The sequence below is a fragment of the Zosterops lateralis genome (genome assembly GCF_965231275.1).
Source record: "Zosterops lateralis genome assembly, chromosome: 3".
NCBI classification, from domain to species: Eukaryota; Metazoa; Chordata; class Aves; order Passeriformes; family Zosteropidae; genus Zosterops; species Zosterops lateralis.
The window spans coordinates 78,920,624-78,947,398 of record NC_139764.1 but is presented as its reverse complement, the minus strand read 5'-3'; the positions used below and the strand labels follow the sequence as shown (position 1 = coordinate 78,947,398).

Below are 26,775 nucleotides of genomic sequence, written 5' to 3'. Positions count from 1 at the left end.
GAGTTACTTATTTTTTGATGTTACCTCTTTTTCTGTGGGCCTTTGGAGACTGGAGTGCATGCAGGTAAAACGTTGCTCTAAATCCATCCCAGCACTAGCACATGACAGGAGTGTGTGAGGAGGTGGATTTTAACTTGTGAGTGGGAAGAAATTATGGACATACATAGACCGTATCCTTTAAGTGCAAGAGCCTTATCCCATACTTTTCCATAGATGAACGACTTTTGTTCTCAAGTTCACTTGTTTAGTGGACGACCAAAACATAGATGGAGATCTCTAATGACAAGGCCTTGCAGTCAGCTACAACCTTCTTTAACACCATAAATCAAAGAGAATCAAGGTCAGCCTTTCATGTGAAGTTAGGGACAATTCCATTACATTTTACTTCATATTAATCAATGCATTTAAGGCTAAGTCCCAACAGGCAAAAGGGGAAGTCGTTTATGGGATCTGGCATGATATGTGAGGTGGCATAAGAGAAGGAATCTTTTCTTTCCTGTTTGCAAGAAGAAAATCTGATGGCAATTGCTTTAAGAGGAAAGTGGGACATGCACTGTGCTCTTTTATTTCCAGTGCATTGAGTGACAATCATTCCATTTTAAAGTTTATCACTCAAGCTGCATTAGCATTATCCAAGTAAATCTTTGTGAATTCACAGCTTCCATTCTGCTTCAGTAATAAGGGAACAAGCTTGGGAAGCCTGGGGCTGAGTTCTGCACTCTGTCAGTATCTGGCGGTCGTCTCTTAACAAGGAACCTTACAGACTCTGCTATTATGGTAGTAGGAAGGAAGTGCTAAAATACCAGCAATAACAGGGCATCTCAAACTCTCTGGCTTATGGAAAGTGTCTAAACAGCTACAGCCTGGTAAAATAAAAACATTTTTATCAGGACAAGAAATTAATGGGAAATGAGTTGGACAGCAATTTAGTAGTAGGTATTTGTCTATTTCACTTGCTGAAAAATTCTTGGTCTTGCAAAATTCAACTATCACACACATTTCTTTTAGGCCTACAGGGAAATATAACTGGCTTTTAAAGTAGTATTAATTTGCCTGCAAAGGCGACTTTCTGAAAGTGGCACCTTCTTACTCATTGTTTTTCCCACAGAGGTTACATTCTTTATTGTTTTTTCTTCCTTTCAGTGCTCTACCTTTGGCAAAATGAAGAGTGCAATATTATACATCAAACAGATGCAATTCAAATAAAATTGTTCTGCAAATGTGACTGATAATATCATTTGGACAACAAAGTGTTCACCACTGGGAGAAACAACCTTTATGTCTTCCAGAGCACAATTTATGAAATGTTGGCTGGATGTATGTTTGTAGGAAAGGAATGGAGGGGAAGAAAATAATACAAGGAGAGTGAAAGACAAGTTTTTATCTATTCTGTGGACCAGCTTTAGGAGAGGACAGAGAGGACTGCTGCTGTGACACCTTTTATAGAATAAATTTTCTCTCTATGGAATAGAAAAATCAAGCACACTGAAATGAATACCTACCAAGAATTCAACCTTTGCATTCAATTCTTTAAAAACATGAATAGTATTTATCTGAGCCATTGTCCAAAACATAGAAGGAAGAGCTTCCAGTCCTTATGAAGCTACTTTATCCTGTTGCAGTGTCAGAAGTCTGCCTTAAATGCTGACATTACTATCACCCCTGAGAGAGCAAAACATGGAGTCTGAAGCTATCCAGCTCCACATTAGTATTTCTTGTGAGGAGGAATGCTAGCAAAAGCATTGCTGAATCCAGCTAGCCTCCCATCAAAAATATCTCCTCTTGTATCATTCCTGTGCAAGACAACTTCATGTTTGAACAAACCTTAATTTGAATCTAAGCACTTCGTACTTTTCCTAGCTGACATAACCTTGACTTTTCAGACTACAATCTGCTGAGCACAACTGGATAACAACCACAGCAATTTTATCCAGAGAGGGGCAGAAAAAATCCACAGATTCAGGCACCATGGGATGTGACACAAGGTATAGGATTCACAGTGCTAAGCTGGATACCCATATATGCTTTTGAATTTTGGACAATTGGGTCCCCGAGTGAAACACATCAACCATGAAAATCAAAGGGTCAGGAAATTCAAAATATTTTTCTTCCTGTAAACAGGTTAGGGGGACTGGGTGTTTCCTTGAACTGAAAAGCCTTCCCTAAGTTCTTGTGCAATTGGATCTTCAACCTTTCCCTGAATCCATCCCGAAGGGCTTATTTAAAATGTTACCATACATCCCAGCAAAAAACCACTGTAAGACAAGGAAAGGCTCTGGGAAATCAGATCAGTTCTGATGGCTGTCGTCAGCTGCATTGAGCACCAGCCATGTTACAGAAAGCTTCAGTCTAGATTAGAAAGGGCAGGTTGGTCCTAAAAGTCTCTGTGCTCATGAGAAAGTTCACAGTTGTGGCCCCTAACTGAGAAAGGCCTTTCAGCAGTGGCAGAGTGTTTAACCTCGGGGACTGACAGTGCACGCTGCATTGCTGATCTTGGCTAATGTGACGGGGTAGAGGTTGAGAGGCAGCTCTGAGATAACACCTCGCTATCGGCAGCGCATTAAGGGACAGCAGAGCATTCCACCTCCAGCACTCTTTCTAGTGGTCAGCAAATAGGCCACGAGATAAAAGAGCACCATCTGCTTTTTCACTTCTTTGTAAGGCAGAGACAGACATTAATTTCTTCAAACAGAAATGGGGAATAAGCTTGCTCTTTTTTTTAATTCTCAGAATAGCCTTTCAATAATTTCAGAATAGTCTTTGAGCGGCATCTGAAAAGGTACAGAATATTTTTTAGTACTTTGGCTAATGCTTTAATGCAAATATGTGGGCGCTGGTATAGCTGTACCCTAATTGCTGCTTTATATACCCTTATAATTATTTAAGGATTGTGACAAATCTGTTTAAAATGGGAAATAATGGCAATGAAATATTAATCTGTAATTTTTTAATGAAATATCAGAACAGTCCCGTGATCACATATCTTTGTATTTAAAGCCTGTAGTTTTGTTCCCTTTTGCTACTGATAAATGTACAAAACATTAAAATAAGGAAATAATATCTTTTTAAGGAAACAATACTCCCCATAATTAGAAAGAAACACACCTCTTTTTCCCCTCTTTTGTTGGATCTCTTCTTACAAACTTTTTTTTGTTAAAATGAAATTTTAAAAAAAGGAAGCTAGAATATTAAAAGCAAAAAATTATGTAAATTAACTAAAAGTTAGACGCAAAAGAAAGGAAGAAATTCCTCTAAAAAATTAAACTCTGCCATACTAGTGGGAGAAGGAGGAAAAACAACTAGAAATAAAGAAAAGGCTTCCAGACAATTAAGCATGTTTCAAAACCAAAATTCAAGATTAATTTAAAATCAAGGATCCTTTTTTTTTTGTTTTGTTTTGTTTTGTTTTGTTTTGTTTTGTTTTTTTTGTTTTTGTTTCTGAAGCCAAGGAAAAGCATTTTTAATGGAACAGATGGGATTAATTAGCTTATAAATAATATACATAGGAAAAATATTAAACCGCATTGACGTGATTTATGAATCTGAGAAACCCTTTTTCCTGCATGTTACACCTTACTGTTCCCAGCACTTTTGCCCATTTGCAGAAAAAAACTTGCTTCAAAATGACCACGTCTTGCTGGAGACACACGCAGGTTTCTTTGTGTAACTCAGCCTGCCAAAGCTCAAAGGTGCAGCTGAAAAAGGTTCTGTCCCATAAGCAAGTCCTGCTTCAGTTTAACTCCTTGCTGTGGCAGGAAGATTACTTATGCCTTGGTTTATCCACAAGAAGTTCCCTTCTGTTGTAGTTTTGTTTTGGTTGAATGCAGAAACACATATTGCTTGGGGTAACAAAGACTCAAAGAAAAAAAACCTTTGTTACTTTTTAGGTTCAATTTTCCACAGTGCCAAGAAAATCTACCTTTGAACTCTCTAAAAGCGAATAAAACTTTGGCAGTATGAGTGAACTGTAAAACAAACAATATGCATAGCATAAGTTAGTATGTGTCCTAGTTGAAAAAAAGGGAAAATGGGAATGATAAATGGACAGTTATTCAAATAATCCCTTCTTCCACTATATAAGAAAGCACAAATTGATTTGAAATACAATGTACAGAGACATGATTGATATCTGTGGCAGTAACATTTTTTTCATTATAATGAACAGAAAAGTATATTTGGCTGTCACTACTGAGAAAGTGAATACAATGTCAATACTTGCACCACACAAACTAAACCAGAAAACAATTATTTAGTACAGGTGCTTTTAAAATGAAACTGTACTAGAAAACCTCAGGAAGGATTTTGGTTTTCTTTTCATGGTCAAGACTCCTGCTCTATATGTTTAATGGGATGGTGAGTCAGGGATACTGGTTCACCTACAGTTTTCACAGAGAACTCTGACCTACATTTCCAGAAAGTGGTACTGGGTGGGAATGGCCCTTCCGCAAATACTTATCTTCAAATATGTTATTTACTGGCCTATGAAGCTGAAACAATGGAACATAGGACTCACATACAAATAATAAATGGAAAATGTGATAGAGCCCAAATTAAACAGCTCTTTAAAATACCTTGCTGAAGAAACTCCCTTTCTAATAACAGGGAAAAGAGAATGACTAGAGAGCAGTATGATGCATGCAGAAGCTACCTGAATTAAACCAATGTACAAGCTTTAATAATCACACTATGGAAACCAAGAAATAAATTTTTCATTGCTGTCTTCCCAACAGCAACAGTGATACATTACCATATGAAGGTCAAATAGTTTGTGAGTTAGAGGTGCCAGTCTTGCAGGGAGAGACATCTGAAAATTTAGCTGATCATTTCATCCTTTACATCAGTAAATTAGCTGACTGGTAAGAACAGATGACTTCATAATTGAATAAAAATATTTTTTAAAAATTAAAAAATAGGAAACAATTGGTTCATTGTATTCAATTTTGTGCTGTCAGTACCTAAGACAGTCTCTTTACAAGTAGGGATAGAATACTGAAAACATTCAAAACTGTCAGAGAAAGCAAACCTGCCGTTTCTCAACTTGAGATCTGGACTTAACTCAATGATTTTGATCTGAATCAGAAGCAGACTCCAGCATCTGGTGCACTACCAAGCTTGTGAGATCTTCTGCCCCGTAAAAATGTGTGACCCCGAGAAAGCCAGGAAAAGAAAATCTCACTGTATTTCGGTCCAGGATTTTTTTTTTTTTCATTATTTTGAAGATGTAAGAATTTTATTTCTCTTTGTATTACTGAAAGGGAGAATGGAGAAGGTTTACATATTGCAGAAACATTTAGCATTTCTAAGCCCTGTACTATATCTCTTCTATTGATAAGGTTTTTGTAAAGTTATCTGGCACAAAGCAATACGTATCATTGAAGTATTCACAAAGTTTTTGAAACACTACAGAAATCTCCTTGTTCTTGCTTACAATCACTAATGCATACATGTATCATTCAGAGAGAAGGGGTTTTGGTCCATGGCTGTCATGTGGTGACCTGCCAGCACTCCTCTCAGGATCTGTGACAGCCATGGCATGTGTTATACAAACACTTGGCCTTGTCGCCATCATTTGATTGTGCCAGATTTGACTGATGGAGAATTTTTGCTTTCCTGAATTTTCTCTTCAATTTTACAGCTTTGTAAGCCTCCAGCAAATTTTGTCAGAACAATGGAACTTTTTTGAAAGCCAGGGCAATGGGGTTTTTTTTTTAAACCTATTGATAATTTTCACTCTGATCTAATAAGTTTTTTAAAAGCACTGGTCTTTTGTTAGAGTTGAGAAAATCCCAGTCCCTTTAACTGCATTTTGGCTGCAGCCTGTCTCTAACTCCACAAAAGACACCACCTTCCTTCCATGGATGCTCTTGCAAAGATCCAAGAACTTGTGGTAAGTTTATTTGTATACTTACCTACTTCTGCAGTAGTACAGAAACGTTTGCCCTGGCTCCAGATTTTGAGCTTCCTGTCCAGGAAATAACTGGTGTTTGCCTAGTAAGCCTTATCCAGAATGAATGTTGGACTCCAACCCAGCTGATCATTTGCATGCTTAGAAGTTTTTCCTTTCCAGGTCTCCCTTTTCTTGTGTCCAAATATCCATATATGCTTCCTGTTATCTTTTTTTCATTTCTCTGAAGAATCTTCCTGGCATATTTTAATTGCTGACAATTATTTGAAAATAAATGTGGTGCAATCAGCAGCAATTATAAGGGAAGACGTCCCATAAGAAATTAGATTAAAAACAAGAAAGCTGGGTGTGGCTTCTTAGACAAGTGTATGCTTTTAGAATTCTGTTTTTCTCCAGAATCTCAGCATCATATAGAAAGTTATGGAGAGCTAAAATAAAGCAGAGCACTGAAGCTGTCTTGTGAGTTAAGGACTACTTTAAACTTAACACATCCCAACTGTACTTTACCTGCTGCTGCCACCATCCAATACCATCTTCTATGAAAGGATCTTCCAAGTTGATTTCTGATGACCTTTAGGGTTTCTCTCTCATTCTTGGAAGGAGAGCTTTTAAAGCACGTAATACATATAAGGGACCAGAAGAGTAGCAACTGGCTTTAAACTGCTGACTGAAGGGGACACAAGATGTCTCAATGAATCCAAATAATAATATATGTGTTCTTCAAAATTCATCCTGTTGTAGTCAGATTTGCAAAACTGCAAAGTTATAATGTTGCTATAATAAACATCTTTATCCAAAATGTGTATGTCCATTTAGTTCTACAGATCAATAGCTTAGTCTCACAGAGTCAGTTTTCAGAATATTTAGTATTGCTTTCTACTCAAAAACATGGTCCCTCCACACAGCTCAACTGAACAAAGTGAGATCAGGGATTCTGCATGGGATTTGCTGCTGAGGAAAATGTCTGGCATCTCCCAGATCCCGCCCCGAACCCCCTGGCCCCCCACTTACACATTGCTTCATGCTGTTGTAAATAAAACCCATGCTGCAAACCATCCCAAACAGATTTTGTATATTCTGATGTTCATGCTGCAGGTCTGTTTCAGGTCTCACTCAGCAAGAGGTACTAGAAACTTGCATTCCCTTTCTCTTGAAACAGTTGACTCCACATGGAAAAGAGACACCGCTCCATCCTCCCTCAGCAACCTAAAGCCAGAAACAAACCACTGGTGAGGACCAAAGCCTTAGGTGAAGCAAACTGACAGCATAATTGTATTTGCTGCACAGATTAGAGGTGCTCAAAGCATTAATAAAAACATAATTATGGAAAACTTGCCAAATTCACTTTTCATCATACATTTTCAGACCAGGACAGGTCTGTCAGATTTACTTATGCTTGAAACTTGTCAGGCAAAGTCATCCAGTATGGTTATACATTGCTGGAGAAACTAGTGAGTTTGGGGAACTTTAACATAAGGTAATATCAAAATCTGTTACTCCAACAAAACCTTACTTTTCAGCTAAAAGAAAAGCCTGGTCAAAACTGGTGCATAATTAAGCCAAATGAGTTATTTAAATACATTTACATAAAATAAAAACATTAGGTTCTACATATATCTATGTTGTATCAACATGCAAGTTCACTTTGGTAAGGACAATACAAACTGCTTGATTAAACCAAGGTAATTTCACTGTTTTAGATTTGTTTGTTGTTAAAACCATTTTTGTCTGATTTATTACCACAAAAGAAAATTATTCTGTATTTGGGAAAAGTCTTTACATAGTTCAGAGTATTTTGGGAGTGTCATGTAAGTGACGGAAACTTCCACCTCAGAGTTTATCAAAAGTCAAAAAGCCAATCATTTAAATCAAAGCAACACAAAGAAAATTCTATACAAAGGGGACTTGAAATACACCTCACTGAAACTTTGTGAACTACAGAGAAATAATTTAAAGTAGCTAAGAAGAAAAGAAAACAGTGAAATTAACTATTAGGACTGCAATAAACTCTGATTATTTCTCTTTGGCATTTTCAAGATCATGAATCTATCTATCTGTGGCATGGAGGATGTCTGGGTTTAAAATATGTCTTGTTTTTCTGTGTCTAGTCCATGCTTTTTGCATGAAAAGTATGCATTGTCTTTATAAGTTTGGGGCAGTGATGGAAAGACAAGTCAGAGGGAGGTAAAATGGCAAAAGAGAGTTATGGGACGTTTTGTTGGTGGGTTTTTTTTTAACTTACTGCTTGTTTTTCTACCAAGTCTCACTGACTTGTTAACTGCTTAGGTTGCCTCAAGGGTGTCATCAATTAATTGAACTCTGGCCTTCAGGAATTTGATTGATAGGCAGGTGATTGAAACACAGACCGTCTCACATTAATGACCCTTCCTAGAATGCTGGATATTACTCAGCACCCCAGAAAAACTGCAGTGGTGATAGAAGGGTGGGTTTGATGTCTGGAGGTGTTGGTGTCATGCTTGCGCTATGCTCTGAAATCTTTATATTTGAGGGTGTAGGAAATAGAAGTAAGGCACAGAGAAAGTTCCCTTATTAGAAGAGAGCCTGTGTCTCCCTGCAAAGAGAGTACCTGTATAGCTTATAAAACCCTGGATTGCTTATGATTCCTATCAGGACTTTAATATTCCCAGCTAATTTTTGGTATGGCTTACAGCTCCTTAAAATCTTGGTTAGGCAATAATAAATCAGTCACTGAATAATCCCAGTAGGTAGGGTTATCATCTTCTCCTAGCTACCCCTTCACAGTAAAGATCTTTATCTTGTCCAGCTCTTAGAAAGAAAGTCCATGGTCAGACAGATATATCATTGTTCATATTGCAGCAATGATAAAGAGGCCACAGTGGTACTGAATGAGAGTGAAAAGTGCAGATTATCCAGAACCCACCTTTTTGTTCTGTAACCAAACTACCTGAAATTATATTGTCAAATACTCTGTCACTTCTGGAGACAAAATACCTTAAGTTAAACAGAAAGGTGTAAAAAGTGACAATTGGACACAATTATTTTTTTTAATCATCATGTATATGTCTTAATAGTTTTACAAGTCATACAACAAAGGTTGACTAACCAAGCAGAAAGAGTTGAAGGTTGTTCTTGTTAGTCACGATTTCTTTGGAAATTTAGTATCTATGGCTTTAAGAGAGCCATATCCAGTAAGTATTTGTATTTTGAAGTGCTTCACTCTACCTCCACATGCTGCATGAGCCTGCAGTGGAAGATCAACCTCTACACATCTCTGCAAACCCCAGGCAACTTGAGCAAGGAAACACTGCTCCATGCACTTTTAACTGGCTGTTTCTGCTACTCTCTATACACATCTCAACTGCCTTACCAGTCCTGCACTTCAAAAAGGTTATGAAGATGCATATAAAAGAAATATTCCTTCTGTGCACCCAACAATCTTGACATCAGGTGTCAAAAATTAAGTATCAATTTATTAACTACAAAAATAAATGCAATAGATTATATTTTATATAATTATATAAATGCAATAGTCTATATTTTAAATGGTTAGCATGGTGCTAGGCATGGTTTCAGCTAGTTCTCTGTAGCAGTGAGAGTCAGCATGAGGCAGAGATCATTCCCTGCAAGATCTCAGTAATGTGGCTGTGGGTGCTCTGTGACAGCTCACCTCACAGCCTCCAGATCCCTTATAATTCAGTTGCTCATGTAGATATAGCCAGTGAGGGCAATCTTGACACAAGGCCAACCATGACCAGAGATGGGTGGGGCAGAATATACTACCCTAAAAAAATGTGGTTTTCTAAGCCAGAAAAGCAGAAAAATGCCTATGTATAGCCCCATCTAAACAAGCTGTTTACATCTTTATATGCTCCTCTGTATTAGCAAGCTCTACCATTCCTATGGTCCCAGTTCTAATGCTGAACAAACAGCAGATATTCAAAATTCTATGAAAAAGAGAAAATCATGACAGAGCACGTTTATTTAAAAAGCAAATACTCCCATTTCAAGCATTTATATTGTTAGCAGTATGAGACTAAAAAAATTGTGAGGTAGCATTGCTTCTTAACTTCGCACCTTATTTATATTATTCTTCAAGCTCAGTGAAGAATCTATCATCTTGATACATGCTGACACAGTGAGGCTATTCTCACACTGTTGTTCTCAAATCTGGACTGGATGATGGTGAAGACTCTGCAAAAGTACCTTCTACTGTATTTTTTTATGTTTCATGCTCCAAAAAATAAATCATTGTGTACACTGAAACAGCAATGGCAAAAATTGTAGCTTGTAATCATTAATCTTGTGATTTTAATGATTTAAGCAACTAGATATAAGCCACAAGTAACCAGGAAGGATTTTTTTCCCCTGCAAGAACACATTTTTATAACAGATAAACACTGCCTTGAGCTCAAATTTTCACACACAGAGTAGTAAATTGAATTATATAGTGCTAGAGAGCTGACTAGATTTCCTAATTATTTCCAGACTTCTTAAGTTTGGGAAAAATGGGAGAATGAGAAGAGTGCATGGGGAAGCAGTGGGACAGGTCATTCCTGGAGAGCAGTGGAAGGGGCCCACACATATACATAACATTGCTGAATTTCCCAGGGAAAGATTTTTTTTCCTTCTGCTACTGAAACAAGGGGTGGAAGACCCTGAGTTCTCAGTAACAGAGTCCCAAGACCTGTCCCCTTAAAAGGCAGAAAAGAAACTGCCCTTATCCTTGTAGGTGATTTGGGAAGAAACTCTTTTTTCTTCTTCCCTTCTCCTTCACTAGTTTTTGTGGAAAGGGTGTTTATAAAATCATTGTTCCCCAAATCCCCACAGTTGAAAAGGATTTTGACATACAAACTTCTTATCTCCAAGACAGGAGCAATGCATTTCTCATCACAGATTCGCCAATAGGGAATTTTTTCACTTACAAAAATCACTGATATGAACCTTTGATTTTATGGTTGAATGTTCTTGATGTGAATGAGAGGTCAGCAGTCTTCTCCCCCTCATTGTTTTTTCTGTATACAAGGACTTTCTGGAGGTTTATGATGCCACCTTTAACCCAAGTTATAAATACACAACACTGAGATCATAGGACACATTAATTTCCTGCTCTGACATTAGACAAATTTAAAAATCTGTGTGAGACATAAGCATATAAACAAAAATTCATTCCTAATTTAAATCCATTTGCTTCTGAGTTCACACTGTTATGTTGGCAAACAGAGAGCATTTATTATCAATTAACAGAGCAAAACCAGAAGGCGATGTTCATATAAAATCCTTCTCTTAATATCCATGTGATTACTCACAACAAGATGGACTCTAAATTCCCAAGATGGATTGAAACACACATGTAAAGGCTGCATATTGCAAATACTTGGCATTTTTTTAGGTCAGAATAGCCCTGCTGCCTTCAAGTAAACTGCCTGTATTTGCAAAGTTAGGCACAAGAACTGGAGGAAAAAAAGCTTCAGGGAACTCCAGAACATATGGTTTTGGTCATCCCAAATCTATTTGCAGGTTTGAATGTTTAACAGCTTTGTCTGTGAAAATATTTTTCCTGGTTTGATTTTTGTAGAAAATAAATAAATAATAATTATTCTGACTCGTATGCAATGTTTCCTATAATTTCCTTGTATGCACCTGAGATTATGTTTGGTTTAAACTAAATGTCTTATTCAATGTAGTTTTTTTCAAATTCCGTTTGAGAAAAAATACTAAATATTAGCAAGGATACAATTTCCCATTTGTTTACACAGCCTTAATCATTACATCCTAAGTGCTTGCCAGATTGGAGCCCACCTAAGTGAATGAAATGATCCAAGTGTCATTGAGTTCTCCCTTCCCAGTCAGGGTGCCCAGCAGGTCTGTGAGTCTCTTGATTGTTCATGTGCTCTAAGGCTGAGGGAGAGTACTGCTAGTCCAAATTTTATACTGATTACGGCTTCCTGATTACAATTAAGAAGCTTTGTACTTTCTGAAAACCAGCCCTAGAAATTATTTGCTTTAAGGATACTCATATCTGCTCCAGATGCAAAGTTTAAGACATTTTGTTTTCTTTTTCTGCTCTCAGATTCTTCCTTGTTACAACACAACTTTGTAAAATATGAAAGATATACAGTTACTGCTAAATTCTGTTTGTTTTTTAACTTCCCTTTTTTTACAGTTTCCTCGTGTCTGTTTAGGAGTATTCATTCACTTCTTGCCAGCTTTTCTAGTCTGTGCACATATCTCTCATCTTGAGAGATCATTGAAGCTGATTTAAAATACAAAATAGAAACAGACTCTGATTTTTGTTAAATGTTTGCTCCTTATCCTGTCAGTAGTTTCCTCTGACATAACCATGTCCCATTCCATCCGTAACCATTTAATGTTCATAATGAACATGTTGTACTGGCCATAGAAAACTTTCAAGATATCAGGGGAGCAGATTGTCAAATATATTTAAAGGTAAGAAGTCGTATAAAGCAGTCCTAAGTTTAGTCTGTTTTGGAGATAATGTCTTACACTAGATTGATTGCATACAGCCTGAAAAGTGTGCTCATGCATCCACTCTTGCTGTGTGCTGAAAGATAAAAATCCCATTTGCTGTATTTTATATTGGTGGTCTTTCACACTGGTAATGGAGATCTGTATGTTCCTTGTAAATCACATATATAATGACTGCCAGATAACAACCCACTTAACTGCTGAATGAAGTGTTTCTTAGTTGGAAACTGAGCTGTGCCATGTTCGTGATCTAGCAACTTACAGCACAAAGCACTGGGTGAGTCATTGGTTTGTATCCTCATTAAAACACACATGCAGAACTCTCTGTAGTATGATGCTGTAGTTGTGGTCCAACACAACTTGTTAGCCAAGCCTCTGTCCTGTACTTTAGCTGAATTTGTTTGGTCATTTTCCTCTATCACCATCCTCAGCGTGTTATCTGAGTATTCTATGTTACATCCAAGTTTTAACACTTGCCTTGAGTTCAGAGAAAAGCACAAGATGCCTTCCCTCTCAGAGTTTCTTGTTCAGTAGGTAGGGTTACTATCAAACCAAGAGTGTAGTCACTTCTGAGCCCACAGTTGTTACTGCTCCTAGTTCAAGGAGTAGTCATTAAACTGCAGTAACAGGACTGCCAGAGCTTCTCTGAAAAGTCTCCTCCTGCCAGCTCCTCTCTGCTCTCCTTCACAAACTATTTTGATACCTAAAGACTCTGATATAGAGGGTGGTAAAATACTGGAAGAGATAGTATCCATCCCCAGAAATATTCAAGGCTGGGTAGGGCTCTAGAGAAACCTGATCTGGTTGAAGATGTCCCTGATCATTCCAAACAGTTTGGATTAGGTGACCTTTTCAGGTCCCTTCCAGTTTACACTGTTCTATAATTCTATGTGATTTTATGACTCTGTAAGACCTAGGTTTTGATATCAGGTATGTTTGGAACGTGAACATACACAATGATCTTAATTAATTTTTTTTCATTCTGAGATCTGATTTATTATTTTAACCAAGAGATATTCAACCCTGCTACACCTGCGGTGCTCACACCTAGGCTCCCATCCTTCCTGAAGCCCTCACACCATTCTAGCAGGGAGCTGGTAGTCCCCAGCAGAGAGACAGTTGTCACTGCACAGGCTGCTGCAACAGGCTTTCCAGGTGAAAAAAGTTCAGAAAATGCCAAGAGCAACACTCTGTTTTGCTTCTTTCCTGGAGAGCTGCATGTCCCTTTCTAAGCAGACAAGGAGTGCCCCTCAAAAAAATTCCTGTTCATGCACTGCCATTCTCTTTTCCCCTAGTTGCCTCGGGGGGCCATTCCCTCACCAAATAGTTTCTCCTCTGCTTGTTCATAAACCTGCTGGTCCCAGTAAGAGGCATAAGTATGGCTGTCTCCTCAGGGAAGCTCACATGCAGCCACATCCCTAGAGGGGCCAGATGTGGCTGTGTTCCCAGCAAAGGCAAAGGGTGGCCACTTCCACAGGGACAAACAGACACATCTGTCTCCCCAGCACAGCCTGCACAGGTGGCCAGGGTGCCTCTGCATCCATTCTGGGTGCAGCGGCGTGGCTCGGCACAGGGCACAGGGCACAGCAACCCTCTGGCAGAATTTCCAGCCGGCCCCGAATCTGCAAGCCTGCACTTTTCATGGGCTTATTCAAGACTTTGCTTAATGCGTCACATGTGGGTCTGCGCAGGGCCTGGCAGCCCTGGTGGGTTATGTAATCCCCAGTCATCCATCTGCCGCCTCCGTGAAAAGTGCCTACTCAGATGTCTGCTGGGCAGTGCTACCCAGAGGCTGGCTATTAAAAACAAAGCTATAACTTATTGACAGTGACAACAAACCAGTAAAATCTCTCTGAACTTCCTTTTTTTTCCCTGGCTGCCAAGCCTATTGCCATCACAGGGAGGAGGGTACTCCAGGCAACCAGGGTAATAAAGCCTGTCTAAATGGGTTTCTTTGTACATCTTTATCTGACTACAGTGCTGCTCACAATGAAAGTAGGGACTCAGCAGGCCAGGCCTATCCATATTCCATCACAAAGGGGATCCAAGAGAGGAGTTTTCATCCAAGGCTCTCCTGAGCTGCATGGCCATGTTGAGAAAGCCCATGGCTGGATGGGGCCATTGGCGCTGCCCTCTGCTGCTCCTCTCTGCTCCCAGCCTCGCCAAACTTCTAACACAAAATGGACAAATATTTATTTGCCTTAGATCCTATGGCAGGAGTGTTTAGGCTCAGAAGGTGACAGACATGCAAGTTTGTGTTTTTAAAACACCAAGGAGTTTACAGAACTAATACAGCTCCTCATCTTAAGCTGAATATTTTTAAACAAAGTTGTCATAACGTCACATTTTGCCAGCACTTTGCGGCAAAGGCAGCACTGGGGAAAATGGCTATAATGCTGTCCCAATAATGGGAACAGCTTAATGTAAACAGAGTTTTTCATCAGTGTTACACCAAGAACTGGAATAATAAATAGAGCCTGGGGGTAGCCCCACACTTCAAATAATTTGTGGAAACCAACTTCCACAAACTCAGCCCATTTCATGTTTGTGCAGTTGCTGACCATAAGGATGGCAATAACCCTTGCTGTGTCTTGGACAAGTGCTGTGCTAATCACTCCTCACATCATCTCCAGCTTCAGGAACTGAGATCACTTGACACTGCTCAAGTATCCAAACTGTAATGAATTTCTTCAGCTTTCAGGACAGCCCATTCAGTCGGAGTGGCAGGTCAGCTCAGCAACTGGCTGCCTGGGTGGCAAAGAAGAGCTTATTTCTGTACCTTCTGGAAGTACCATTACCCTCTCAAAACATGGTAATTTAAGATTTTTATGTAAAGATACAATCATAGAAATATACCAAACTGAGGTTCCATTCAGCAGCACTTTAAAGCTTTATAACTGAACATACAAAACTAAAGAAGAAAAAATCAACACTACTATAAAAATCAGGCCGTGCTAAAATTATCAATGCTTTCTCTGAAGATGTTTGATTACTCATTTTTTTCTCATGTGTACAACAGGATTCACCATTAACTCTGAAAGCACAAGTATGACCATGATATTTAAAATCAAAAACCCCATGAGTAATAGTGCTTAATGTAGAAAGAAACAGCTTGTTCAGTAAATTTTCTCTAATTTACTTATGATTTTCACACTGGATATTGTTTCACAAGGATGTGTGTGAATTTCCTCTCCATTTAACTGCCATTCTCAAAAATAGCATAAGCCAAATAATTTTCTGGTGAAATTTGGCTTGCTTTGACTGCAGCCAGGAATAGCTGCTTTGCTAGCTTTGGAACCAGTCAAAGAATAACTAAAAGCTATGTTGCAAAATCCACAGGAAGGATTTTTTTTCAAGTTTTCACTCCAAGAGGATTTCCTCATTAACATTTCTCATCTTTGACAAGTGTAATACATTTATTCTCTGTTTTTACTGTCCAGAAAAGTATGGACAAGCATGATATGGACAAGCAGAATTCAGGGATTTCTTGCAAGGTCATGTCCATACACATGGAAGTCACCTGTAGTTATGCAAGACTCTCCTAGTTCCACACTCCTGGTTCCTGGCAATGCTATACATGTTCCCAAAACACCATCTCTGAGAATCTCATGTTGTTTCACAGTGAATTTGGGCAGCAAAAGTGAGACACATTTTACAAAGAAACTATGTAAGTAATAGTTAAAAGGGAAAAAAAACACATTACAGATGTTGTCCAGGGTGCATATTTATTTCTGACCTCACATCTAGACTGTCTTTTTCCTCTACTTTGCTTCTATTATGTGCTAATGACCAATTTAAACAGTGGCAATAAGTAGCAGCAACAGAGAGTTACAAGGTTTTGGCACATTGCAAAGACAGCTCTCAAAGATTTGGAGAATGCAGACCCATTTGAGACCCCAGCCCAAGCACAGAAAATCCAGGAAAGTAATATTATCTTGCCATGTGTCACTTAGGAACTAAAAATGAATATCCCAAAGAGTTTAATTCCTGGCACTCAGTAGATGGTAAATATTATTATTATTTTTAAACCAATGTTATGATTGGAAAGACATTAATAATTTGAAAATAAGATTAGTGTTGAAAAGACTTCTTTGGTTTTGGCATTTTGTAACCTTTAAATCTGGGTAGACTATTCCTGGACAAGAATTTCAGCTGGAATTTTATTTTCATTTTTTCTCTATTTACTCTGTGATCTATTCCAGTATACACAGTGCAGCATTGGCCTTGCCTTGGGATATCAAGTATATATATATTTTAAAAAATTTAAATGGTTTCACAGAAATAAATTTATAAGGCTGTAACCACAGAAATAAACTAGGCTCATATACCATTTTTTGAGAAACTCATATATACTCCAGTGGCTGTGGCCATCATATTCAACAGATCTGTGGAAAGGGCATAATAAATACCTGAATAATAAATACCTGAATAATTCCATGGATTACTCTGTATTTCCTGGAAGTAAATGGTTTAAATACATTTTATATATATATATATATTTTTTATTTTTTTTTTTTCCTAACTAGGATGAGTTTAAGGTACCAGATCAACACTTCATAGAACATCCCTATGCAGCTTAATGGTCAGTCCCTAATTCTTTATTTGGGAAGTAGCTTATTCTTGATGAGCTACACAAACAGCAATAAACTAAGGAGAAATAAGAATTAATCTGAGGCCCTTTCACTGGCTTTTATACCATTATTTTTTAATTTTTTCACACAATAACCTATAAGATGCAATGGATCCCAGATCTGCATGGCAAAAGTAGGTCAGAGACCTGTAAACAAAGCCAAGCAGAATAGAATGTGCTATATACATAGAGGCTTTCATATTAACCACAGCCTGGAACTACATAAAGAGCACACAGAAAATTAATCTGCCATTGCCAGGATGTTCAAAAGAAGGAAGAATTACTAGGAAGAAGCCAGTGATCACTTTTTCTTCCAGTCTTAAGGAGATGGGAGGAGATAAACCCTCTGATAAAGTGTCACAGGCATGAAATCATGCAGCAAGTATCTTCAGTGGAGTGGCCACTTTCCCAACAACTGAAATGAGAAGGAGGCATTCAGGCAGAAGGAAGCAAATCCACTGTGTATCATCCAGCAGCCCCCACAGCCTGCCTGGCAACCTCAGAAAGGTATTGCCCTTAACAACCTTTTTCCAATACTGACTCACAATAACATGTTTGGCTTGCATCAGGCCTATAATGTGCTGGGTATGGTCTGAAAATAGGACCACATGGGCCTTGCCCCAAGCAGCTCAATATCTAAGATGTCAACCCCTAGATTAAGGGAGGGGAAGAGGGATAAAACCTTTTAAAAAATAGTATCAGCTACTTTGGCATGTTATCTAACTACTATTATCTGGGAATTTCTTGCTCAGAGGCATGTTCAGTGTGAGAGAGAGCCAAGCTCCAAGCACCCAGAGGGCAGCACAATCAGAGTTTGAACAGCTGCACAATCTACTGTGAGCAGCAATTCATCCTGACATCTCACAGGGACAGAAGTAATTTTGTGGGAGGTCCCTGAAGAGCTGTGCTGTCTGTCCTTCTTGCCCCAATCTGACCCCAGATACTCAAGCAGCATCCCCATATGGCCAGCAATGTGCATAGACCCTTGCTGGGTAGGGGACTCTGGGTTCATCTCTCCCCTCTCCTTCAAAGATTTATGAATTGCAGCCAGAGTCAAGCAGATTAAGGTCCAAAATCTCCATTCCTGTCATTCAGAAGCTGTTCACATTTATACAGCACCTCCCTATTTGTGATTAAGATGCTTTCATGGGAAATGGAAACTTGAGCTCATCAAGACTGAGCAGGGCACTGATACCTCCCATTCAATTCTCTGCTTCATGGCCAAGGACTGTAATACTGGAACACTACCAAAAGATAGGAAGGGCTGGCAGATACTGCCTGTTTTCTCAGGTGCTGGGTTTGGGGAACTGTCTATGGATGCCAGGTGTGCAGGTGGTCATCGGTGACTCCTTGCAGCCCCCAGCCAGGTGCCTACTTATTGAAGGGAGGGACTTGTAACCACTGAGCTTTGCAACCTCTCTCTCCCATGGGACAATGCTGGAAATTTCTCTACCTGCATATGGAGACTGGATTCCTTTTTAAAGTCCAACACCTAGTTCATAATCATCTGAATACTTTATCTCATCTATTTCTTAAATAGAATCATAGACTCATAGATGGATTTGGATCTGAAGGGACCTTTAAAGATCATCCAGTCCAACACTCCTCCAATGAGCAGAAACTTCTTCAACTAGATTAAGTTGATCAGAGCCCCGTACAATCAAATGGAATAGAAGCTTTTCAGGATTGACTGCAAGCACATATTGCAAAAAAGAAAAAAAAAGAAAAAAAAAAAAAAAAAGAAAAAAAAAGAAAAAAAAAAAAAATCCATTCTGTTTATCCCTCAAATATACTGAGGAATTCCTTTCCTTCGCCTGACCAACTTCCAGAGAGTTTTACTGCTTTTCTCTAACAAACTATAGCCTTCAGACTATATCTCTCAAATGCTGCTCCTAATAGTGTCTTGCAGTGGAAGGTACTCTGTGCCTGTGAGCAGTGCCCTGTGCTGACTCTTGCTGTTCAGCACTCAGGATGGGCACCTGGAACCACACAAGGGAGCACTCACTCCTGCCAGTGCCCCTAAGTCTCATATGATCACAAATTTCACAGGCATGGGTGATGCTGTCCAAAGCTGACAATTTCAGAGGCACCTGCATGATACAGCCAACTTCATTATTTAATTCTGAGTATATCTATCTAAATCACTTTTCTTCAGATCTCTCTTGATGGGAAAATCTTATTCTGCAAAGTAAATCTTGCTCAACTGTTTTTGAGGCTAGTCATTTCCAGTCTGAAGCACATGGGGAACATTTTGAGAGTTTTAAGTGTTACTTTTTTAAAGACAACAATTTTAAAAACCCTCTTGTGGCCAAACCTACATGAAAATCATATGTGGATATCTAGAAGTGTTTTTCTTCTTACTATTATTATTATTATTGCTGAAAATCTTAGGAAATAAAACAGAAAGTTTTAACAGGGCCATGTAGTAAAGAAAGGTATAATATACTATACCCAGTGTTTTCAAATTTCTGGAGTCCTCTTGTCTTCAGAAATAGCAGACAAACTCCAAGTATAAATTTTCAGATTTTTAAGGAGAAGGATTAATAGAACTAAAAAAGTGATGCCTCGTAAACATGCCATAGGATGAAGTCTGCCAGTCTCCAGGTAAGAGTTTTTTTGCTTGGTCGGTAGCATGAATGACGATGAAATGCATTGCGAATTTATGATCTGTAGATTTAGCTGAGAGACATGCCTGAGACTTTTTTTCTTATCCTTTCCTAGGTTTCCATCCTCATGGGCATGGGTGTTAAATGTTTCAAGTGTTATGAAATTTTACACATGCTGGTGGTTAATGAATTTTAGAAGTTGTGAAGCTCAACAGTGTTGTATTCCTAGGTTCTCTTAAAAGCCTCATCTACCCCCTGCAGTCAGTGATGTTGTGGTAGGGACCCAAAGGAAAACAATATGAGTTCTGATGTGTGCTACTTGAAAAGAGCGTATCCATACTGGCATATTAACATGCAAATTCTATATGTGGGCCTGCCAAAAAATATAAGTGCTCTATCCAATATATATAAATACAGTCTCCTTCTCTGAAGAGGCATCATTTTAATCAAATGTACATTTGGAGCATTGCACACTAAGAATTTATACTCCTCTTTTCAGTGTTTATATTAATATGAAACAGATTGCCAAGTTTTAATAAAAAGGCAGTTATCTTCTTTTGCTAATGGAATAAACAGAGGACATTTGATTTTCAGTGTTGCATACAAGGTCATAGGTGGCTCAAGTACTTTTGTCGTATTTCAATGTCTAGTTATAACACCACATAGACAGAAACCTACAGTTCTGTCCAGATATAAAACTGATGGTGTTCACAGAGGGGATCAAGAAGAGGTAAAGAGTTTGTTAACTTCTGTCCACATCACAGTGCAGCACCTGTCAAGGAATATGTCTGCCTCTCAGAGTTGATAGTTTCTCATTATTTGAAAGAGGTCTGAAGGTTTAACAGCAAAGCAAAACATTACTTGATGCTTGTGCTTATCAAACTTGTGTTTTGACTCATACAAAACAAAATAATTTTGTATTTGAATGTCTTTACTTTGCCAGTACAGAAGAGGTGATATGATTCAATTATTTAGTGCTTTGAACATCCTAATTTGTTCATGCAGTTTGCTTTGCTGACTAATGCAATCACATGGCTCTATGTGAGGTGGAAGACTGACATGTGGAAAAAACCTGGGATGAATATGATGAGTGGGGCTTACCATTGTTTTCATGCTGGGATTTGTGCAGATTTAAGTCTTCCCAAAATCTGCTGCAAGAGTTTCAAGAGAAGGCTTTGCTTGAGCTGTTGGTACTTACTCCTTTTTATTTAGCATTGGAAAACTGGTGAAGCATCATTAGATACAGAAAAAAATCCCAAACAACTGGGAGTAGGTGTCAGGGAACAATCTGGGCTTCTGGCTGCTCTATGGATTTGCTAATTGCACATATGCCCCCTGCACCTCTTGTCTTTTATCTGTGCTCTTCCTGAGTTCAGGTGGCAGGGTTTTGTCCTTTAATGGGGCAGAGCCTGAGGTAGCAGAGCAGTGCACTAAGCCTTCTCTCACATGATCTGAGAAGCTTTCTTCCTTCCTTCCAACTTTTCCAAGCCTAGTACAAACGGGAAAAATGCATGACCCTCCTTAGAGGTGCTGGACCTGCCATCTGGGCTGACACAAATGCACGGCCATCCATCACAGAGCGTTGTTGGGGAAAGCTTAGCTCCCTGCTGATGCACAAGAAAGCCCATATTGTTTGAGGGTTTAAATAGCTGTTTAATACATTCAAGCTTGGTTTTGCTGTTGTTGTTGGGATCTGTTTGTTCCTTTCAAAAAAGTTAGGGCTAACTTTCAGAAGAGTGAACTTTGCAGAAGACTGAACTCTAACTTTGAGGAAAGCTGCAGACAAACACACTGGAACTGTGTTGGGATCATGTTTGGAAGCATGTTCAGGCAGTTTTCCTTGTCTGCAGAACCGTGCTGTACTTTGAAAATAATTTTTTGCATGCATATGAAAACATATTTATATGTATCAAAGGATTTTATAACATAAGGCAAACTGAAACACTAGAAATGGAAACCTGATGGCAATTCCTTTCTATATTTCTTCTTCAAAAGCTGAAAAATTGGCAAATGGACTAAACGCACACTTAGTAATGAGGGAAATATAGCAAATAATTACATGTGAAAATGATCCCCTGCTCATGCATGGGCATACACAATGAAAGGTGGGATTTATGTATGTGTGTAGCCATTAAATGATAATACCATAAGCGCTGGGGAGTCACAGTGATGGTTATTAAATGATTTTAATTTCTGGTAGAAAACAGAAAAGTAGTGCTACCATATTGTATAACTTTTTAAGACAACAGCTGGTGACCTAAAGAGGATAAAAACGGCATAGCTTACAGGAAAAATCACTCAACTCATATAGCTAACTGTAAATTGCAGATTTTTATGATCTGATCTTTACAAAGTAAACTGATTCTTAGAACAGATCACTACACAGAAGCTCTTTTAGAAAATGAGGTTTTTTAAAAAAAAGTTTAGGGTAGGTTAATTTTTCTCCCTTTGTTCCTCAGCTGGTGCTCACTCAGGGCTTCCAGCCCTATCCTTCCTCTGATATGTGGTGCTCTCAGGGCAGACTGAGCTGCTTTTCTCTTCTTCATCAATAGATGTCAATAGCAAGCTTCCTACTCCCAGAGGCTTCAGCCATTTCAGGGCTCTCACCATAACATTAAGGAGGAAATAGTGACTCCCTCCCCAGCAAGAGTTCTGCTGTTGTGTACTTTCAGTTTGTCCTTAGAGGCTCGTTCCTAATAGGACTTCTGTATTTCATACTCTGAGACTCTGAAGCTGAGCCAATGTTTGTGAGCTTCAATCATCTCATGGCACATAGAATCCCAAATTTTGATGCAGATTCAGTGAAATCAACAATATTTTGCAGATTTGCAGGCAAACAGCTCGAAGTCAGCCCTTTCCTTGATAAGTGTTAAAAAAAGCTCAAGAAGCAGGGCAGGGCACATGTTCATATTTCCTTTTGTTTCTCCTCTCTCTCTTTGGTTTTGGTTTTTGATTTCCACACATAAAAAGTTCTGTCCAAGAAAGGCAGTTACATGCAAAATAATCTTGTAAACAAATTACTACATTCTCCACCCACGTACATTGAATGTGAATGAAATTTAAATGCATTTTACTTATCCATTAGTGTAACGCTGCAAAGAATCAAAACCTGGTGCTGATGCTTCTAATATCCTCTGACTTTCCTTCATTTCCTTCCTTCCTTTCTTATGCTGCAAGATAGCAATCCACAAGTGATACTGAACATGACAAACTCCAAGAAACAGTCTGGTAGCAAACTATATCTGAATCTGCTGTGTAACTTGCTTTGCTACTTTCCTCTCAGCCCCAGCTAAAAATAAATAACTAAGAAGGTGGTGGTAGCAGCAGCCAAGAGGGCAGAAATGGCAATACACTGTCTATCCTATATCAGCCAGGGATTTGGATTGCGAGGACAGGCGCCTACCAGCTAAGTGCACTGCCTGCATTTTCCTGCCATTCACCTGCCCAAAGAGCAGATCACAAATCATGCCAGTTGTTCACAGAGGCACCAGCAAATGTCAGCGTGTTTTGAGTGCAACAGCCAGCAGCCCTGCTGAAGCTAGCACATAGCTGTGATGGCAGGAGAAGCTAGCACATAGCTGTGATGGCAGGAAGTCTGTGTCATAATCTTCTTCTGAACAGCTTCTTTTTTATGTTTTGGATGGCAAGTGGAAGAGTGAACTCCCAAGAGTAATAGATGATTCAGCTACTGATAAATGAGGAAATAAAAAGAGTTAATATCTGGAAATCCAAGAACCTCACATCAGAAAAGATCTGTGGTGTCTCCCAGTGCCTTCAGATAAATTTGCTTTCAATGTTTTACCTCTCAAGCCAAAAATTTTCCAAAATATTCCCAATTTCCTTATCTTCAAGATTTCTTTACAAAGAGGCAAGGAGATGAGGTATCTAAAAGCAGTTGCAGGGGTTTATTCTAATCAGGTATTTAGAACACATATAAATTCGTATCGTCCCCCCTTTGTTCTTGCAATGCAAAATTTGAAATTACTATTATGGTAAGTCTATTACATATTATTCTCTGATATTGCTATGTGGCAAAACAGAGCACTTCCAGAAGCCAAAGTAGGTTCTTGGAAACTGTAAACCAGGGGCTTTTAGGGGAAAATTGAAAATAAAATAAAATAAAATAATTCCACATTGGTATCTTGCTAAATGCATCCTTTCATACAAGACACTGTAATTTCTCTGCTAGATTAGGAATTTACTAAAAGCATCAACAGTTGGAATGTAAAAAAGCACCTAAGGGCATGTTGCTGGTGGAATAATAAGAAGCCCTCAAGGAGAACAAGCTCAGACTTGTTGCAAATCCTATCTCATTACCTTGATTGTCTTATGGAGATCCTGTCTTCTTCAGGAAGGAGGATTAGAGCTTCCATTTCCTATGACTTCAGGAAGTTCATCATTTCAGTTTGATTAAGCTGGTGTCTGGGTGTGCAGAGAAAGCTGCCTTGTGGTGCCTGAACAAGAGATCAGGCACTGTCAGGGTGAGCAGTTCTCTAAAACGGGGAAGTATTGCCACCAACTTGGAATTCTTTATTTTCAGTGAGAGTACTCAAGCTGTCACCAAGGGCTTTTGAAAGTGTGGGCTTCAGATTGCTGTTCACACAGCCTGAGATCCCTGAGCATTGTCTCAAAGTGATCCCTCCCCAGAAAGCCCATGTAATAGCTGATTCTTCCAGGCTGGCTGCCAGCCTCCAGTCACAGGTGTGATTCACTTTAAGGGGCCTACCTTTCTTTACCTATAAAGGGGATGCATTGCTCTTGAGGTCCACAATAATACAGGACCTTCCTGACTGAATTCTTGCTTGCAACTCAAAAGCTGGCATTGAATCAGATGTGTTCTATATAAATACCTAGCCTTAAATTAAAATTTCCTGGAAGAAAACATTTATCACTTCAGTTATTTCAATTGCTGATTGGGTTTCTGTCTTCCAGATTGGTTTTCATGAGTTGTTGAAGGATATTGTATATTTGTATATTTCTCTTACCAGAGTTACATTCTCTATAAGTTGTAATTAAGTGGCCCTGTAAATTCTTTCTGACAAGCTAGAGAGACAGAGCTGTAGGGAAGTCTGAGTTGACACATTTTCTGGATCTTAAATAATTATTGTTAGAACTGAGGAGGAAGCAATTACTGGTGGAAAAGTCTTTGTTTTCCTTCTCTCTGTCTCTCTCTTTCTTATAATGAAAAATACTAAAATCTTCAGATTACTTTCTCTATTACAGACAGAAGGAAAAAGAAAAAAAAAAAAAAATCAAACTTTTTTTTTCTCCAAGCAATAGCCCAAAGAAAATGGTATTGGATTATTTTTTGCTACAACAAAAAGCATTTGCAGCTGAAAAAAAAACCCAAAAAATAAACATCTCACATTGATAAAAGTGAAATTATTAAGTGGTCGAGAAGAGTTTCCTGAAGCAGGATTTCCTAAAAGATTTTGAGTTTTTCTGTGACTGACAGCACATCTGGAAATGTTGGAAAGAGATTCTGCTGCAACAGGCAACTTTGACCAGGAAAATTTCAAGTACAGGCATCACGGTGGCACAAGGCTGTGTTTTTAAAATCCCCATCCCTGATGCTGATTTCTGCCACATGAATTCTGTTTTTCACTCCTGTTTTGCATCACCCTCTTCCTTTGCAGGCACTTTGGCCAACCAGCACCCCCTGGCTTGGAGACGTTATGCAGGGATGTGTTCTGTCTGCTGCCAGCTGAGGACTCCTTATCATCACAGCTGTCAAAGATTCCCTTGTGTTTCCAACAGTTGATCTTGCTACTCTTTTTCTGGTTGGTAGCATTGTCATCTCCTTTGCAAGAACAGTATTCATGTCCATCATTTCGACAAGTCTGATTTTTTTTTTATTTTTGTTGGGATTGATGGCAGTGCTGCTATTCCTCTTTGTTGTACACTCACTGGGACTGATATAATGAGACATTCTTGTGTGCTCTGTGATTGCCAGGTCAAGTTCTTTTCATACAGGGGAGAGGCTTGTAGAAAGATTGGATAAGGAATATTGCCTTACTAATGCCTAATGTAGCTTTCCATGATGAGACTAAACAGTATATCTTAAAAGTTTGGCATATAAGATTATATTTGAGTAAAAAACAGAAAATGGGAAGAAACAGAAGTTTTTACAGTGACTCCTGGAAGTATTCCTGTGGCTTTTCCAACAGCAGCATTGGAAACACTGTAGTGATTTGATGTAGAAGAGAAACACGAAGGTGAGTTTGTTGAGCATGGAGGGAAGGATTCACACCAGTCACCCTTGGTTTTCCATGTAAAATTCAAATGTCCAAGGAAACATTTGTGACCATCAAACTATTTTCTGATTGTAAATGATTACACACCTAAAGTTTTACAAGAACTGACCAGAAACACTTGGGAGTTTTTTGGCCTGGGGAGATATGGAGCATTTTTTACTTTTCCTAATTAAAGGTTAATTTTTCCACTGAAGTGTAAAGCATCTTGAGTCATGAATACAGGAATTTAAGTGCAGTTTGGCTAGTCCATACCAGAGGTCCATCCAGATGAGTGTCCTTTTTCCAAGAGTGTCTGTAGCAGAGGTCTAGGATAGGCAGCAAGGACAGTCCAGGTCTGCAACAATATTTCCTCAAAATACAACCTCAGTCTCACAGTTGTTGTAGCTTAGGGAGTATTCTAGTCTGAAACTGCTTTTATGTCTACTGTTTTCAACTCAAGCACCAGCTAGCATCCAAATGATTCAGTGGCACGGAGTTCCACAGCTTACCATTGACTTATGGAAGAAATAACCCCTTCTTTTCTTTCACACCCATTAGTTCCATAGAAGGTCTCATATTGTTATGATTGCTTTTGTGCTGTAATGAACAGTGGATATCTATTTCCTATTTGTCTTCTATAGCAGAAGCATGATTTTAGAGACCAGTACTGTACCTCTTGTCAGGTGTCTCATGCTCTCCTCAGTCACTCCTTACAGAAGCTGTGCCCTACTTTGACAGCCCTTCTTTGCCAGCCTTTTCCCAGCTCTGCTACACCCTTGTGGATGCACAGAGGCCAGAACTGTATGCACTGCTCTAGGAAGCACCACCACAGGCTCTTTGGCAGCATAATCACAAGTAGATTTTTCCTTCTGTTTGCAGCCAGTATCTAACAAATTTTTTTTTTTCACCTTTTCTGCAAATTGAGATGGTGTT

At 38.8% G+C, this 26,775-nt stretch overlaps 1 long non-coding RNA gene across 1 annotated transcript in view; it reads right to left on the bottom strand.

Annotated features, from left to right (window-relative positions):
- The window catches only part of LOC310907351, an 83,599-nt gene extending 60,775 nt beyond the window's left edge, over positions 1-22,824 (bottom strand). Inside the window, exons 1-2 of the long non-coding RNA XR_014589608.1 lie at positions 22,719-22,824; positions 6,917-7,111 (exon numbers count right to left, since the gene is read on the bottom strand). This is a non-coding gene — a long non-coding RNA (uncharacterized lncRNA). The remainder of the gene's footprint in view (positions 1-6,916; positions 7,112-22,718) is intronic.
- Positions 22,825-26,775: the final 3,951 nt, after the last annotated feature.